At 42.3% G+C, this 14842-nt stretch overlaps 1 protein-coding gene across 2 annotated transcripts in view; it reads right to left on the reverse strand.

Moving 5' to 3' along the window:
- The window catches only part of CACNA2D3 (calcium voltage-gated channel auxiliary subunit alpha2delta 3), a 2559454-nt gene that overhangs the window by 1942258 nt on the left and 602354 nt on the right, over nt 1–14842 (reverse strand). The window lies entirely within an intron of this gene.

Here is a 14842-nt window from a genome sequence, read left to right on the forward strand (position 1 = left end):
TTATTTTCGTCACTAAAAAGGCAAAGCTACCCACACAGTTCCATGCCACACAATTCAATTTTACACATTTCCAAACCACAACACATAATGTTACACCAAACCACAGGCAGATTTGCATATATTATTTTTTTGTTCTTTCTATACTGCCCAGAGGAAGAGTTTTATAACTCCCATTTTAAACAAGTTTATTCTTAGAAACTGGAGACCTGCACTTCACTTTTTTCAAATGTTGGTTGACCCTTTGATGTGTCATTCACTGACGTCATTCCCCTGGGCTGCATTGAAGAAAAGGTGCGCTGAGACACTTTATGACATTTGCCCTTAGAGGTTCTTCTATTCTTTATTTAAGATCTTCTAATTATGTAATTTTAGTTATTGGTTTTAGGGATGAGATAGCTTTTTAATAACACAAGAGCATTTTTAAAGATATTTATTGATAGTTGTTATCGTTGGTAGATCAATTTTATTTTATCTGAGTTTTAATCTGAATTTTCTTGTTACTGTTCTATATGTGAAATATAGCGAAATAAAGGAAATTCACTGACTGACACCAAACCACGCAATTCAACTCAACAACACAATTACACAACATACCTCATACATCCAATCCACACCACAGAATTCCGCATCATGCCAAAAAATCTACGGCGGGTCACATAATTAAACTCCACTATATACCACTCCATAACACAAAATACCATTCCACATAATTCCACTCCGTAACACAATCTCACTCCACATATTTCAGTACACTCAATACCAGATAATTACTATCCAAATAATTCAACTACACAAATCCACTCCACATCACTCAATTCCACACCAAAAACATTCACAACTAACAATTCCAATCCAATCTACATATTTCCACTATGCGCCACATACATGCAATCCATAACACATGGGTAAAAGACATTGTCATTTACAATGTCAATAGTTCTAATTCAAGCAAATATGAGACCTATTGCATTTCCAATGCTTGTTACTCTTGGTGAGATTCTGGTGGTGCAGCATGTTATACGTTGTTGTTGAGGCAGGGTGTCTCAGTCTTGCATTTTTCCAGAGTGGTAGAGACTGGATTTATCCCAGCTGAATGAGTATCCCGAATGTGCACCATTGTTGTCAAACACCTTTAATATTACTGGGCTAGTCTCACTAGGGTGGGTTATGTAAAGAGGGATGTGGTTTGCATAGAGCGAGATCCTCTCGTCTTCACCCGGTTCCCTCTCTGCACAAAATTCTATAATACTGGGGTTGCTGGACTAGCCAAACAGGAGGGGAGACAAGGGGCATCCTTGCCTAGTACTCCGTCCTATATTGAATTCTGTCGACAGGACGCCATTTACCCTGACTGCCGCTATTGGTTCCCTATAGAGTAGACTTATCCAAGACTGGAATTTGGGACCAAGACCAAACATGGTTAGAACCTGCATTAAAAAGGGCCAATGAACCACATCAAATGCTTTCTCAGCATCCAGCATGTAGATCTTTTCTGGCTCAAACTGTCTCAAACCAATTGTACAGTATTCATAGCCTTGGAGTCACTCTGCGTAGCCTTTGATGAATGTAAGCAAGTACAGTCCTTCAAGTAACAAGGCTGTCCTTCAGGCAGCAAGGCAGTCCTTTTGGCACCCGGACAGACCTTCTGAATATTCCACAGGTCCAGGAGTGTACTGAAGAGCAGTTCTGAGGGTCCAGTATTACTATATGGTGCCAGCCTATGTTTGTGGGTTGGACACACTTTCCAGGTATCAGGACTCTTTACATGGGCCCCAGTTTTGTTACAGATGGGCACATTATTTTGTTTTGTTAGGCACTGGTAGATTAAGTGATTTGCCCAGAAAAACAGTAGGTTGAGCATCAATGACGAGACTCAAAGCCAGTTCCCCAGCTTTGAGGTCAACCACTCTAGCCATAAAGCTACATCCTCTCCCCTAACACTTGGTTCTGGAAAGATCTCACAGTCCCCTGGAATGGCTCCAAACTGTCTGGGGTGGTAAAAGACTGGTGTCAGGTTCCTTTGTGTCTGGTGGAGGCCCTTTGAAGTGCAAGTGGGGCAGGGCACAGCTCTGTCCACTGCCAGTGTTGCTGGATGGCCTATCCTGTTGACACCTAAGCCCCATTTGTGTTACTGTCTGGAAACACAACTCAAACCCAATCAGCAGTGCCATTCACTCTCATGACCCAGGACACCAGTATAAAGTACAAATGGTTAAGACAAGCAAATGCGGCATTTTCAGAACTGTGTCTTAGAATCTGGCTTTGCCATTTCAGAGGATTGTACATTGTAATTCATTGAGGGTAAAAGTCATATCTCTATCTGCTCCCAATCCAAGGTTATAGCGTTTCAACTGTAGGAAGGTAACCTAGCCTTAGCCAATGGGAGAGATAGGCCTTACAGCAGTGAAACACAACGTTACGAGTTCTTCACTGCTAAGACATGTAACACTTAAATCCACATGTCCTACTTGTTACATACAATGCATCCTGCTTCATGAGCATTTAGCGTCTACCTTAGGGGTGTATATATGCATATTAAAAAGGAAGGTTTAGGCTAGACCTGGCAAAAAAGGTTTAATTTGACAGGTCAAAATGGCAGTTTCAAACTACACTATAGGCTGCAGTGGAAGTCCTCAGAAATGTTTTAAAATGCTACTTTACTGGGTGCCACAACAAGGGTAGCAGGCCCACTCGTAGGATTTAATTTACAGGCCCTGGGTGCATGTATTACCACGTACTAGGGGCTTACAAGTAGATTAAATGCACCAATCAGGTAGATCCCAATTGTCCCATGTTTAATGGGGAGAACACGAACACTTTACTTAATCCACTGGTTAGGTGGGAAAAAGTACAAAGTCCTAATGCAAACACAAAGGAGCCTAACAGAAGAAAAACATTTGGAGGTGGCCTTGCAAAAAGATCCAGGTTCATCAAGGTGTTATTATCCATATGGATAGCTCTCTCTAGATTTACCCTAAGCTTTGAAAACATGCCATTCTAATTGTAAAATGTAGGCTTAGACGGATTTATGTGTAAATCTTGGAGTCATTTATAATGTTATTGTTTTGCATGTTTGAGTATCTGTTTTACAGCTAAAAATGTCAGAATAGAAAGATGGTTTCCATATCTTAAAACAACATTGGGAAAAATGTTCTTTTGAGTTGACCACAATATCATCATACTTCAAATTTAGTTTGACATTTAAGGCTTATGTGTTTTAGAGGTAGAATTATGTTTTCATTAACGGAATGTGACACCCCTCAATGGAGTAATGGCTGTATATTAAAAATATGTAATCTATTAGAAGACATTACATTAAAGACATGTTGGTGCTTCAATGCCAACATTCTTCTAAAGCATTGAAATGCATTTTTTATAAAGCAAGATATACCAGTAAATGATAATGTTTATTTTGTCATACCTCTGGATTACTGTATTCTTTTCAGTGAAAGCAAATCATTATATATGTATAAAAATTAGTTTCATGTGTGTAACTATCCACATGGAAGTACAAACAAGCACATTCTATATTGACCATAAATACTATGGGTTCTATTAGGATGGTGGGCGGACTTTAGTCCGCCCACCACCCTAGAGGTGCTGGGACCGTCTGCCAGTGGTACGGCGGTCCTGCACCGGCAATTAGGATGCCACCGCCACCGTGGCTGTGGCATACCCCAACCACAAAATTGTGGTGGGCCTTGCTCACGGCACCGCTCACCACAATGCTGTGGTTGCACCTTGTGCATTGGCATGCACATGGTGACAGGCACCACGCAGTGACTGCCACCTTGTCCACACCAATGTAGAGGGGTACATGTGACCCCCACTCCCCAACACTCCGAGGGCCCGCAACGGGTCCCCACATGCAGACACAGCATGCCTTTCTACCATGGAAAGGCACATCTCTGCCTGCATTTAATATGGATGGCTGTGTCTTGCAGCCCTTTTTCTGCCTGGTTGACTCGTCGACGGGTGGAAAACCGGATGGTAGGTGGGCGGTGAGTGATGGCGGGAGGATCGCGACCGCCATACAGGCGGTGGCGATCGGCTTGCTATTCTAATAGACCCCTAAGTCTTGCAATATAGGGGGCAGTGGTATGAAGTAATCATCAAACTCCAAGCACTCCTTAACTGTCTAGGAGTAGTGGGAAAGGTTCTATTGAACTAACAGCATGTGGTGTTAAAACACGTTCACACATACTGGGACTTAACTACATTAGTTTAGTTGGCAAAATAAACTCCATGTCACTTTTGTTCTTTTGCCTCGCAATATAAGGGGGGGGGGTCATTTTGGTTAAAACCAATTGGCATTATCAAGAATTCACCATATTACAACAGTAGCAAACCACCTGTTAAAAACATAATTTCACTGTTATGAATAGTACCCAAGTATAAATACAATAATTACTGTCCATAAAGCATTTTAACATGAACAAAAATCATTGTCAGCAGTATTATATCAATAACTTATTTTAAAATGAACACGTGTCTGTGACATTTTTATATACTTTCCAGCCACATTTAATGCAACCATAAAAAAGCCTCTAAACTACACTTCATATGTCTATATCTTTTTCATGCTTCTTCAGAACACATAAAATGCAACTATGCAACAAGTCACTAGAGAATGCACACTCCAAGCTGTAAAGAAAAAGCTCCAGACTTGGGAGTGCTTAAATATTGATGTCCATCCTAGGTGGATGCAAATCCATGACTTGGAATCAACTTAGACTGCACGCATGTCTTTTAGATACTGGTTTTCCGTCACAGCTCAGCCGTCTAATTTTATTTTTATCTATTTGATGTGAGTCTCTATTTAGTACAGCCCTAATGAAGTTGGGGTACTACTTACCTAATGATGAAACACGTGTTGGCTGATCTTTTGATGACGGATATACAACTTTATTATTGTTGGAAGCATTTTTGTTGTTTTATGAAAATCGACACCTGATGTGAAGATCTCCTGGATTGTCTACCCATTGACTCATACATGGATTAAAGTGCACTTACTACACATCTGCCGTGTTTGGACATTGACGAATATTTATACACTTTGAGTGCTTGGATTATTAGGTGAACATAATTTACTGGCCCGCAAACATAGCGTCAGTTTTCAAAATACTTCTGAGGTGACTTTTGCTCCTACAGCTTCCACAAAACATTTTAATTTCTTTGGTGGTTCCCCTGTCTTCCTGCGCCACTACAAGCGGAGTAAAACATATGCAAATTAGCTCTGCATTGGCTTTATGGGATTCTCCTGCTAGAGAAGTGGTGAATATTGATGAGCAGCTTTCCTGCTGTGCAAGGGAGTGCACCGCCCTGCAGAGTATCCCTCCTTTTTTGGGAGGGGTGCCAATCACTAGGGGCCCACCCCGGCTGCCCCAGCTGGCTTCCTGCTGGAGCAGTATACTGTTTACTGCAGCAGTATACTGCATACTGCATACTGCAGCAGTAGCCGGTAAATCTTCTCCCCTGCTGACTACTGTCAGCAGGGTCTGTTTCATTTGGTGACTGTCCCTCTCGCCCAGTCATGATACGGGGAGCAAGGGACGGCTCCACCACAGCTGGGGGGTGCTGCATCACACTGCCCCTGGATCCTTGACTTTTAGATGGGCTACCGGGCCACCATATACGATAATCGGCCCTGGGGCTGGAATCCCCAGGCCCGAGAGGTTAGAGGAGGGGGGCCAATGCATGTCTACTCCCAGGGCTTATTAATTACTAATGAGCCCCTGGCTCAACGTTGGCATTTAGAAGCAGCAGAGCTCCATGCGCTGTGTGATTGCAAGGGGTCAAATCCTTATTTCTTTGATATCTTGGGCCCTTGTGTGATATTGGCTCATTTGCTCCTGGTTGCAAGCCCTAGGCACCTGGAACCTTTACCTTAAGGCTCTTGATCTCTAAAGCTGTGTAATCTGCCGGGAGTTGGTTCACCAGCTTTCCTCTTGGTCTTTGGCTCTGCGTGTAGACGTCCAGAAATGAGGGTACCAGCCTCACTGGCCCTTAGAGAGACCCATTGGTCCTAGGGACATCTGGGACAGAGTCCTTAGTCCTTTTGGGCATCAGGGGTTTTCTCCTTCCAGTTGTCATGACTGTCTTATTCCCACGGTCCAGCAGCAAAAAAGCACAAACAGAACCAACAGCCCTTGCACAAGAGTTTTTAAAAGGAGGTGAATTCTAGAAGCCAGGCACCCCTAGCCAATCCTGGGGTGCAACTTCACCTCTCCACTCCTGTTCTGCACAATATGCTGACACAGTTCAAGATGGTGTCATCCAGGAGTCACTGGTTACATCTGGTCTTGGGGCCTTAGCTTAATCCCTCGCTGACATCACTGTCTTTCCAACCAAAACTTCAAAAAAGGAGCCCCCTCCTGTGTTGCCTCTAGTTGTCTCAGCTTACCTCGTTGTTCAATGGGTCTGGGATGTTCCCAGCCCTGGTACAGAGTGACTGGTAAATAAAAGGTGAAGATTTGCATCCCTTCCCCCTTAGGAGCTGAGAGAAGCATTGTTAATGTTTTCTTTTGAATGGTGAATCCTGTGTTCCCTTTGCTGGGAAGAAATGTAAGTAACTTGGCCCAGCAGGGTGACAAAAGGCCTGTGCAATTTGCGATTCCCTAACTCCAGTCACAAAATAGGTAATCGCAAAATTTGCGATTACCTATTTTGTGAATTGCTTTTGGGTTGATGCATCCCAAATGGCAAAATACCGTTCGCAAATGGGCTGATTCGGTCCCTTTGCGACCAGTATTTTGCTTGATGAATGTGGCACTGTATGTGGTATTGTGATGTAACCTCTGCCAATGGTGGCATGTAATTACTGCAAAAATAGTAGTGGGAATGGAGATTTCTAAAGGACCTTGCATGTCTTTATATTTAAGGTCAGTGAGGAAGAGGGTTCAATTTTAATTTTCTGCCAATGTAAAAATATATATTTCATTAATTTTAACTAATGAATTTAGGAATTGATAGTGCATTGAAATCAACCATTCGGACTGCGAAATTGCTATGTGTATTAGGTATAGGTACTAAAAAAACAATATCTTTTAGGAAGATAAGGGTCTTTGGAGTACAATTGCCATTTAACAAAAACGCAGCCTTGATGGCCAATGCAAACATATTCCCTTTCTTTAAAGCCATTACAATAGAAGAAAACAGAGCAACTTGTTTGAAAATCATAATAATTGCTTATTATGTGTCTTCCTATTTTGTACTGGTCATTGCATACTAGCTGTTTTTGTTACTACTGCTTGAACTGACAAACTATATGTCAAAATTAAGCTATTGTGGTATTAAAATTATTTAGTCACAAATTTGTGCTTTGCATTTTTCTTTACAGCTTCGAGTTTGAAATACTAGCATTCTTGCAACAGACTTAATTTATATGAAAGGGGGAAACAGCTTCCACCATTGAGGTGAGGTTATCAGAATAAGAATGATAACAATTTAGGGCCTCATTATGATGTCGGGCGAAAAGCCATCGTCAGCTAATCTGAGGCTTTCTGCCCGACAACAGAGATTTCCATCCGACCACTGTATTACTATACTGGCGGTCGGAGGGAAACCCATGGGGGAATACTACTCAGCTTCCGGCGGGCTCACGGAGCCCATCGGGGCGGCGGTTGGAAATGTGATCCACAAATGACAACAAAGCCAATCCTCGGCTCCGCCACTGGGATTACAAATTTGCTTTCTGCCTATCCTTTCATGGTGGTCCACGCAGGCCCTCCGCGATGGGGTCTGGGGGGCACCTGTGGTGCTCCCCTAAAGATACCTGCACCGTGTGGCAGGTACCGCATAATGCCTGCCACCCACGTGCAGAGATGTTTTACTCTGCATTTTTTCCATAGTGGCTTGTGCTGCAAGTGGAAAAAATACAGGATCCGACCGCCAACACGGCAGTCAGATCATAATCTGGGAAGCCGGATCTCCGACTCCTTGTCTGGTGGTCCCGCCTCAGCTACGAAGCCCATTGAACGAACGTCCGACTGGCATTGTAATCGGTCTCTTATGGTAAATACATTCAATCCCTGTTATGGAATTCACATTGCTCTGACAGATTTCATTTTTTTAAAAGTGATATTTAGGAGGGCACTGAAGGATCAGGTAATGGAGGGTATATGATTCATCTATTACTGCAACTGGCTTCTGATTTGCTAATTGACAAAGAAATGCCGTGGACCGACTGCATTCCTTTGAAAATATACAATTAACCGTGGCCCGTTCATTAACTTACTCACCTATCTGTCTAAAGTTATGTTATGTTATGTTATGTTATTTATGGGTCTTATATAGCGCAACGGCTACTCCAAAGGAGTGTCCCGGCGCTTTGAGCTCCAGACCCAGAAAGGAGACTGAAAAACATAACAAAGGAAACAGAGAATAAGGATAGAGGCGCTCTAACCAGAGAATAGCCAAGTCTTTAGACCCTTCCTAAAGGCAAGCAGATTGGATGTGGACCGTAAAGACAGCGGTAGAGAATTCCACAACTGAGGGGCCAGGAATCTGAAGGACCGACCGCCTACACGGGCCTTCTTGATACGGGGAACTACAGCAAGTGCCAATGACTCTGATCTTAAAGATCGTGTCGGCCGGTAAAAATCCAGCCTCTTCTGTAGGTATTTTGCACCAGTGGCGTGGAGGGCTTTGTGGGCTAGTGTCAAAGCCTTAAACATTATCCTCTTCCGTATTGGGAGCCAATGGAGGGATTGCAGCAGGTTTGAAGCACTTGCTCGACGATGCAGACCAAAAATAGCTCGAGCTGCAGCATTCTGGGTCACCTGCATTCGCTGTAAGAGATATTCTGGAAGTGCTCACGATTCTTTGACAATTGTGACCAAAACAGTTATAAGTGGTGAAACTCCCACCTCTAGATGGTATTTGAAACTTTTTCTCCTAAATTCCAAAGAGTTTTTGGCAAACCGAATTTAGCATGACGCAGCCAGAATGAAGGGTTATTTACAGGTAAAGCTCATTTCAGCACTGATGTTTATGAAGTTGACAAACTTCTGAAAAAGCTGTGCAAAATATAGCAGCTCTTATGTAATTGGTCCTGGGAAGGTTATCCCTCTTCACACTCTTCAATTGTTCCTTAGTTGCTTGTGTTGGGTGGGTGATGACGGAGACAGTGGTCTTTCTCCGGTAAATATGAAGATATAAAGAGGTTGCTTATTCAGCAACCTTAAAATAGTTTGTTCCTCAAAGTGAGTGATTTGTTTCTTGATTAGGGCAGCTGTTAGAGATGAGAAAAAATGCTAAATCATAATTGCTAAAAACAATATTTTCATTACTGTATGCAAAGGATTAATTTCTGATCACTGTAAAGGTGTTCGCATGGAACACCTTGAGTGGTGTAGAGTCATGTAGAGTACACACAAATGTTCTATGAAAAACCATGTCATGGCTCAGATTTACAAACTTTTGATGTAACACAGTGCAGCAAGGGAAGTTGTTTGTGTTGAGTCAAAGGGAGAGGGCAAAAATGTGCCATATATACTAGGATAGATAGATGCTCACTTCTGTATAGGTACTTTTGCTCCAAGGCGAAACTGTGCCTGTGCTGTGGTCAGAATAGTTTTTGGGCAGGAAGGGAGACCTACAAAAACTATTCTTTGTGGCGTACCCCTCTTTTCAGTACACATGCAAAGAAGTAATGAGGGGAGCTAAAGAAAATTCCTTTAATAGTAAGTAAAGCAAGTGAGTTCTATGCTCTGACTTTGCATTACTTTTGAGATCAAATCCCACACACAGCTGTGCAAATCTTGATTTGAGTGGCTCAGTAAATCTCTATATCGACTGTGCAGCAGGGCTGCACCACAAAAGTGGTGCAATCACAACACAAAATCTCTGTAAATCTGGGCCCATATCCATGATGTGCTGCAAATATAGCGCATACCATGGCATGAACATTCTCAATGCTTATATTTATAAATAAATTAGGACGCTTTATAAGGACTTTAGAAAATATGTGATGTGGATTTCATTTAGCTTACATAGGCCTGATTTTAATGAATGATATTTGTATGTAGCTAAAAATTCCCTTTTCCACACTAACCAATCAAGGCTATTTCTGACACTGTCTATACATTTTGATTATTTTTCCTACATTTGTATTAACATGGCTTTGATAACTAACACAAGAACTCGCTTATTTACCTGCTAACTTTTGAGATATAAAACAGTTAGAGAAGTGTTAGGCATCTGTTTGACCACAATAACACAATAACACTCCCATGTAAGAACTTTAGAAAATACACCACATAATTAGTTATTAAAAATCCCATCTGTTACACCTAAATTTGAGAGACTTCAAATCTCATGCTTTTCGACTCCGGGATCTTCTTCTGGCGAAACAATTTCCATTAATTATCTAGACAGAGCAATTACAGTCACACTTTCGTAATTTACTAATGAATCTAAATTGTCAGACTGTGGAAAGAGCAGAAGAAATGAGGGACTTGCTGCTTGCCAGAATAAAAGTGGACTGTAGATCAGCATCAGACCATGAGCTATAATAGTGGAGTGAGGGATTATGGTCTTCATGTTGTCCCTTCTGGGCCTCTAATATTTAGAGAAAATTCCCATTCTTGCAAGTCGGAAACTAATGAGCATGCTTTTTGTATTTTTGTCTCTGGAAAAAAACTTTCCATTTGAGTATAAAGCTATTAGACAGAAATATTCTTAAAACTGACCTAGAAGACAAAATCTTATATTTTTCTTTCCAGTAAAACGATTGGCTCACAGTGTGTGTTGTGCTCACTCTCCTGTAAAGGAGCAATCAACGAAAAGGCAATAATTATTTATTGTGGTGTCTGGCTAGCAAAATCCTGCGTTACACCACTATTGCATGTCCAAATCACCAGGCATCATGTTACCTTTTTCGCTCATTACGTGGACCATTTTCTCACATTTCCGCTGCAAGGCCCATTAGCTAATAGCAAATGTAATTGCACTGCTCATTTTGTTTTCAGGTTTGCAATTCTAGTTGTCTAAAATTCTTTGTGCAGCTTTTCCGTGCTTTTCTGTTTTACATATCATCATCCTTTCATCGTGTTTGGAACTTTGGTTGCCATAACGACAAACTGCAGTTATTTAGTATGGAAGATTTCCTTCCATTTGATTTGCCCTTTGCTGTTTTGAAGACAGTTATGTTGTATCTTCTTTGAAGAAATCTACCATTTGATGCTTAAAACATGAAAAATAGGAACAAGCCATAACGACATAAGGCAGCATGGAAATGATTAACCCTTTGGATGTTTGGGAGGTACTGTAATGTAGCTTGCCTGTAAGAAACTGTACAACTGTGAGAATGTAGAGTTACAGGATTAATTTATAGGAGATAAACAATATAAAATGATTGTATAACACTGACAGCCACATGTAAACTTGTGATAACGCAACCACCTACAGCTGTATTTCACATCACAGCAGCAATAACATGCTTCAAAATCTTTATCTCAATTTTAGCTTCAAACCTTAACTGTTTTTTTTAACAAAGTCAAAGTCAAAGTCAAAAAGCTTTATTTCGATAAAAATTCATTATCATAAAAGCGAAACAGTAAAAATAGTAATAATTTTTTACAGTTTACATTATTACATTTTCTTAAAAAGAAGAAGGATTCTATATTCCTGGCCTGATCGAGAGAAAAAACTCTAAGTTCTGTTTGCTCAGTAACACATTGCCAGTTGGTGACAAGAAGTTAAAACATTACTAGAATAAATATTCTTTAAAAAAGAATTAAACAGAGTGTTTTAGCTTTCTGGCTCGAATAGCCCAAGCCCAGGATAGAAATTTGGCTAGGGCACACACATAGGGTACATAGCTGTCCGAGACAAGTATCCTAATTGCCACATCATGGCTCCTGGTTCCCAGCTGACGGCATAGGTTCTTCAACCACACCCTTCTTGGATTAGCATATTCCTTGCAGACAAATAAGAAATGGGCTAATGTCTCTGGATGAGCTAGGCATGATGGACACAAATCAGTTTTGCCTGTACAGGATTTCCATGTTTTGGTAAAGGTATTCAGTGGCAAAGTACCCGTTCTAAATCTAAAATACAAAGACCGGGCAAAAGGTTTCCCGATTATGTCTAGGTAGGGTTCCCGCCTGGGACAGTCTTTAAACATCAAAAAGTCCTCTGTAATGCTGCCAAGGGACGTGCTGGAGTGTCTTTGGGAGCAAATCCAATCCCAATAAAGCTTTTTAAGTGTTTGTTTTGGGGGTGAGGTTCTGCTTAACCAAGAATCGAGTAGGCCCAAGTTGGACAATAGGATTTTCATATTTTTTAGCCATTTGATTCTGACCCAGTTTGGTGATGCCATTATTTCTTCAAGACCTCTGGCATAGCCACTAAGTTCTTCCACTCGCCAAATACGGGCCCATAGTAGGAGAGGGCGGAATTTCGCAATTTCGCCGATCTGGGTACAGCCAAGGTCCATGAATAAAGGTAAAAGTGGGGTGCTTTGAGGGAGGGACATTATTTGTCTACAGAAATTATTCTCAGATCTTTGCAGAGCTTCGGTAGATGCAAAGCCCCAAAGTTCCGCTCCATAAAGGGCAGAGCTGACACCTTTGGCTGCGTAGATCTCGAGGACTGTTCCTATTGGTTTAGATGAACTGGAACGTTGCTCCCTTAAGAGGGCACCTGTGATCCTTTTATGGCTCAGCAGCATCTTGTCTAGATGGGGCGTCCAATCCATTTTGTCTGAGAGGCGTATCCCTAGGTAATCAAATACCTTTACCCTTTCCAAGGGCTCAGTGTTTAAGATGGGGGGACGCACTTGCTGTTTAGGGGGATTGAGGACCAGGTACTTTGTTTTATTAGTATTTATTACCAGGCCCCGGTCAGTACAAAAGGATTGGAAATTGTCTAAGAGTTTCTGTAGTCCCATTGGGGTTTTAGAGATTAAGAGCGTGTCATCCGCGAAGAGGAGGGTCGGTATGCGTTCACCAGCCAGGGATGGTTCGTCAGATGGAAATTTGAGTAGATGCTCAACCACCCCGTTGATGTACAAAGAAAAAAGGGTGGGAGCCAGAACACATCCCTGGCGGACCCCTCTCTCGACCGGAATACAGCCCGTTTTCTCCCCTCCAGAACCCCACCTGATTTGGGCAAAGCTGTCCTGATGGAGCCTGACCAGTAAGGATAGTAGATACTGTGGCAGCCCCATGTTGGCCAGAACCTTCCATAGCGAGTCCCTAGGGACAAGGTCAAAGGCAGTCTTTAAATCGATGAATGCAAGATAAAGACTGCCCTTGCCTATCACTACCACCTTCCAATAAATCATCATAAGCCTAAATGCTTGCTCTATCGTTCCAGTACCTACTCTAAAACCGGCCTGGAAATCGGTGAGAATTTTGTTTTCTTCTACCCAGTTAAGTATCCTGAGTAAAAGAACTTTACCAACAACTTTTTGGCTGACATCTAGCAAGCTAATCGGCCTATAGTTGGATGGATCGTCCCTTGGGCCTTTCTTGTGAATGGGGACCACCTCCGCCCCCTTCCATGATGAGGGAATGGGGGCACCCCTACAAATGGCAACAAGGAGGGAGTGGATAAGTTTGCCCCATTTAACACTATCAGATTTTAACAGGTCCCCGGGAATGCCATCTGGTCCAGCAGCTTTTTGTGGAATGATAGAGTTTATAGCATATTCCACTTCCTTTAATGTAAAGTCAGGGTCGCTCGGCAGAAGCATGTAGTTAATATGAGGAGAGGATTGAACAAACCCTCTCTCATTGGGGCCATTGTGACAGGAATAAAGTTTGGAGAAATGGGCCTCCCATACCTGTCCCGAAATGTTGCAAGTTATAAGGTCACTATCTGGTCTGTTTCGTGCCCTTATAGTGTCCCAGAAACATTTGGAATCTTTTTTCATACTTGCTTCCTTGAGGGTTAGCCAGTAGGCATCATCCCACTCCCTTTTAGCTAACTGCAGGGCCTTTTTGTGTTCTCTTCTGGCAATTTGAATTGAAGGGGGGGACTTCCCTTTAACTGCCTCTATTAGACGAGATTTGGCCCTCCTGCATGTTGCCGAGTACCAGTCATGTTTGCCTTTGGGTTTAGATGGAGGTTTCAGTTTCCCTGAAGACAATTGTACCCAAAAGAGGTCCCCTATGGTTTTTATGGCAGCTTCAAAAATAGTAGTGGCCTTGACTGCTGATTTAGTTAAATCAATAGAGCCAATTTCGGCTTGCGTGCCTTTAACCACTTCATCTATGGTGGATAATTTGTCGGTATTACACATAATCTTGCTCCACTTTAGACGCCTGCCACAAGAGGAGACCGTAATCCCCTGTGGGCAGCTTAATGGGACTGGCAACACTTCAGTGGGCCAAAGGTTTTTTAAGGATAGGGAAAGTGAGTTGTGGTCACTCTCTATGGTAGTAGTAACAACCATGTCGATAACAAAACTCCAGAGGCCTCTATCCAACAGGATGTAGTCAATCCGTGTAGAGTGGCCAACTCTGTTGAATGTGGGAGCACCCAGCAGATCAGATCGAGTACGGCCATTAGCTGCTCTTAAACCAAACTCTAATGTGAGTGCGTTTAAATGGATTGCACTGCGAGTCCAGCGCTTGATGGGTTGGATAGAGAGGGTCGGGATACCCCATCTACTATCCTCTTCTCCTAAGTCAGGTATTCCTTCTAGGGGGAGTGGCTCGTATGTGCAGTTAAAGTCCCCTGCTATTAGGATATAACCAAGTCCACTCTGCTCCCCTAGTTGAGCCTCAAGCTCCATTATTGTAGGTGAGATACACCCATTTTTTGTTCCTCTGATGTAAACATTATAGAGGTCAACAGTTATTCCTCCCTGTAAACCCAGTAGGGAAATACCAAG

The sequence above is a fragment of the Lissotriton vulgaris genome, chromosome 9 (genome assembly GCF_964263255.1).
Source record: "Lissotriton vulgaris chromosome 9, aLisVul1.2, whole genome shotgun sequence".
NCBI lineage: Eukaryota > Metazoa > Chordata > Amphibia > Caudata > Salamandridae > Lissotriton > Lissotriton vulgaris.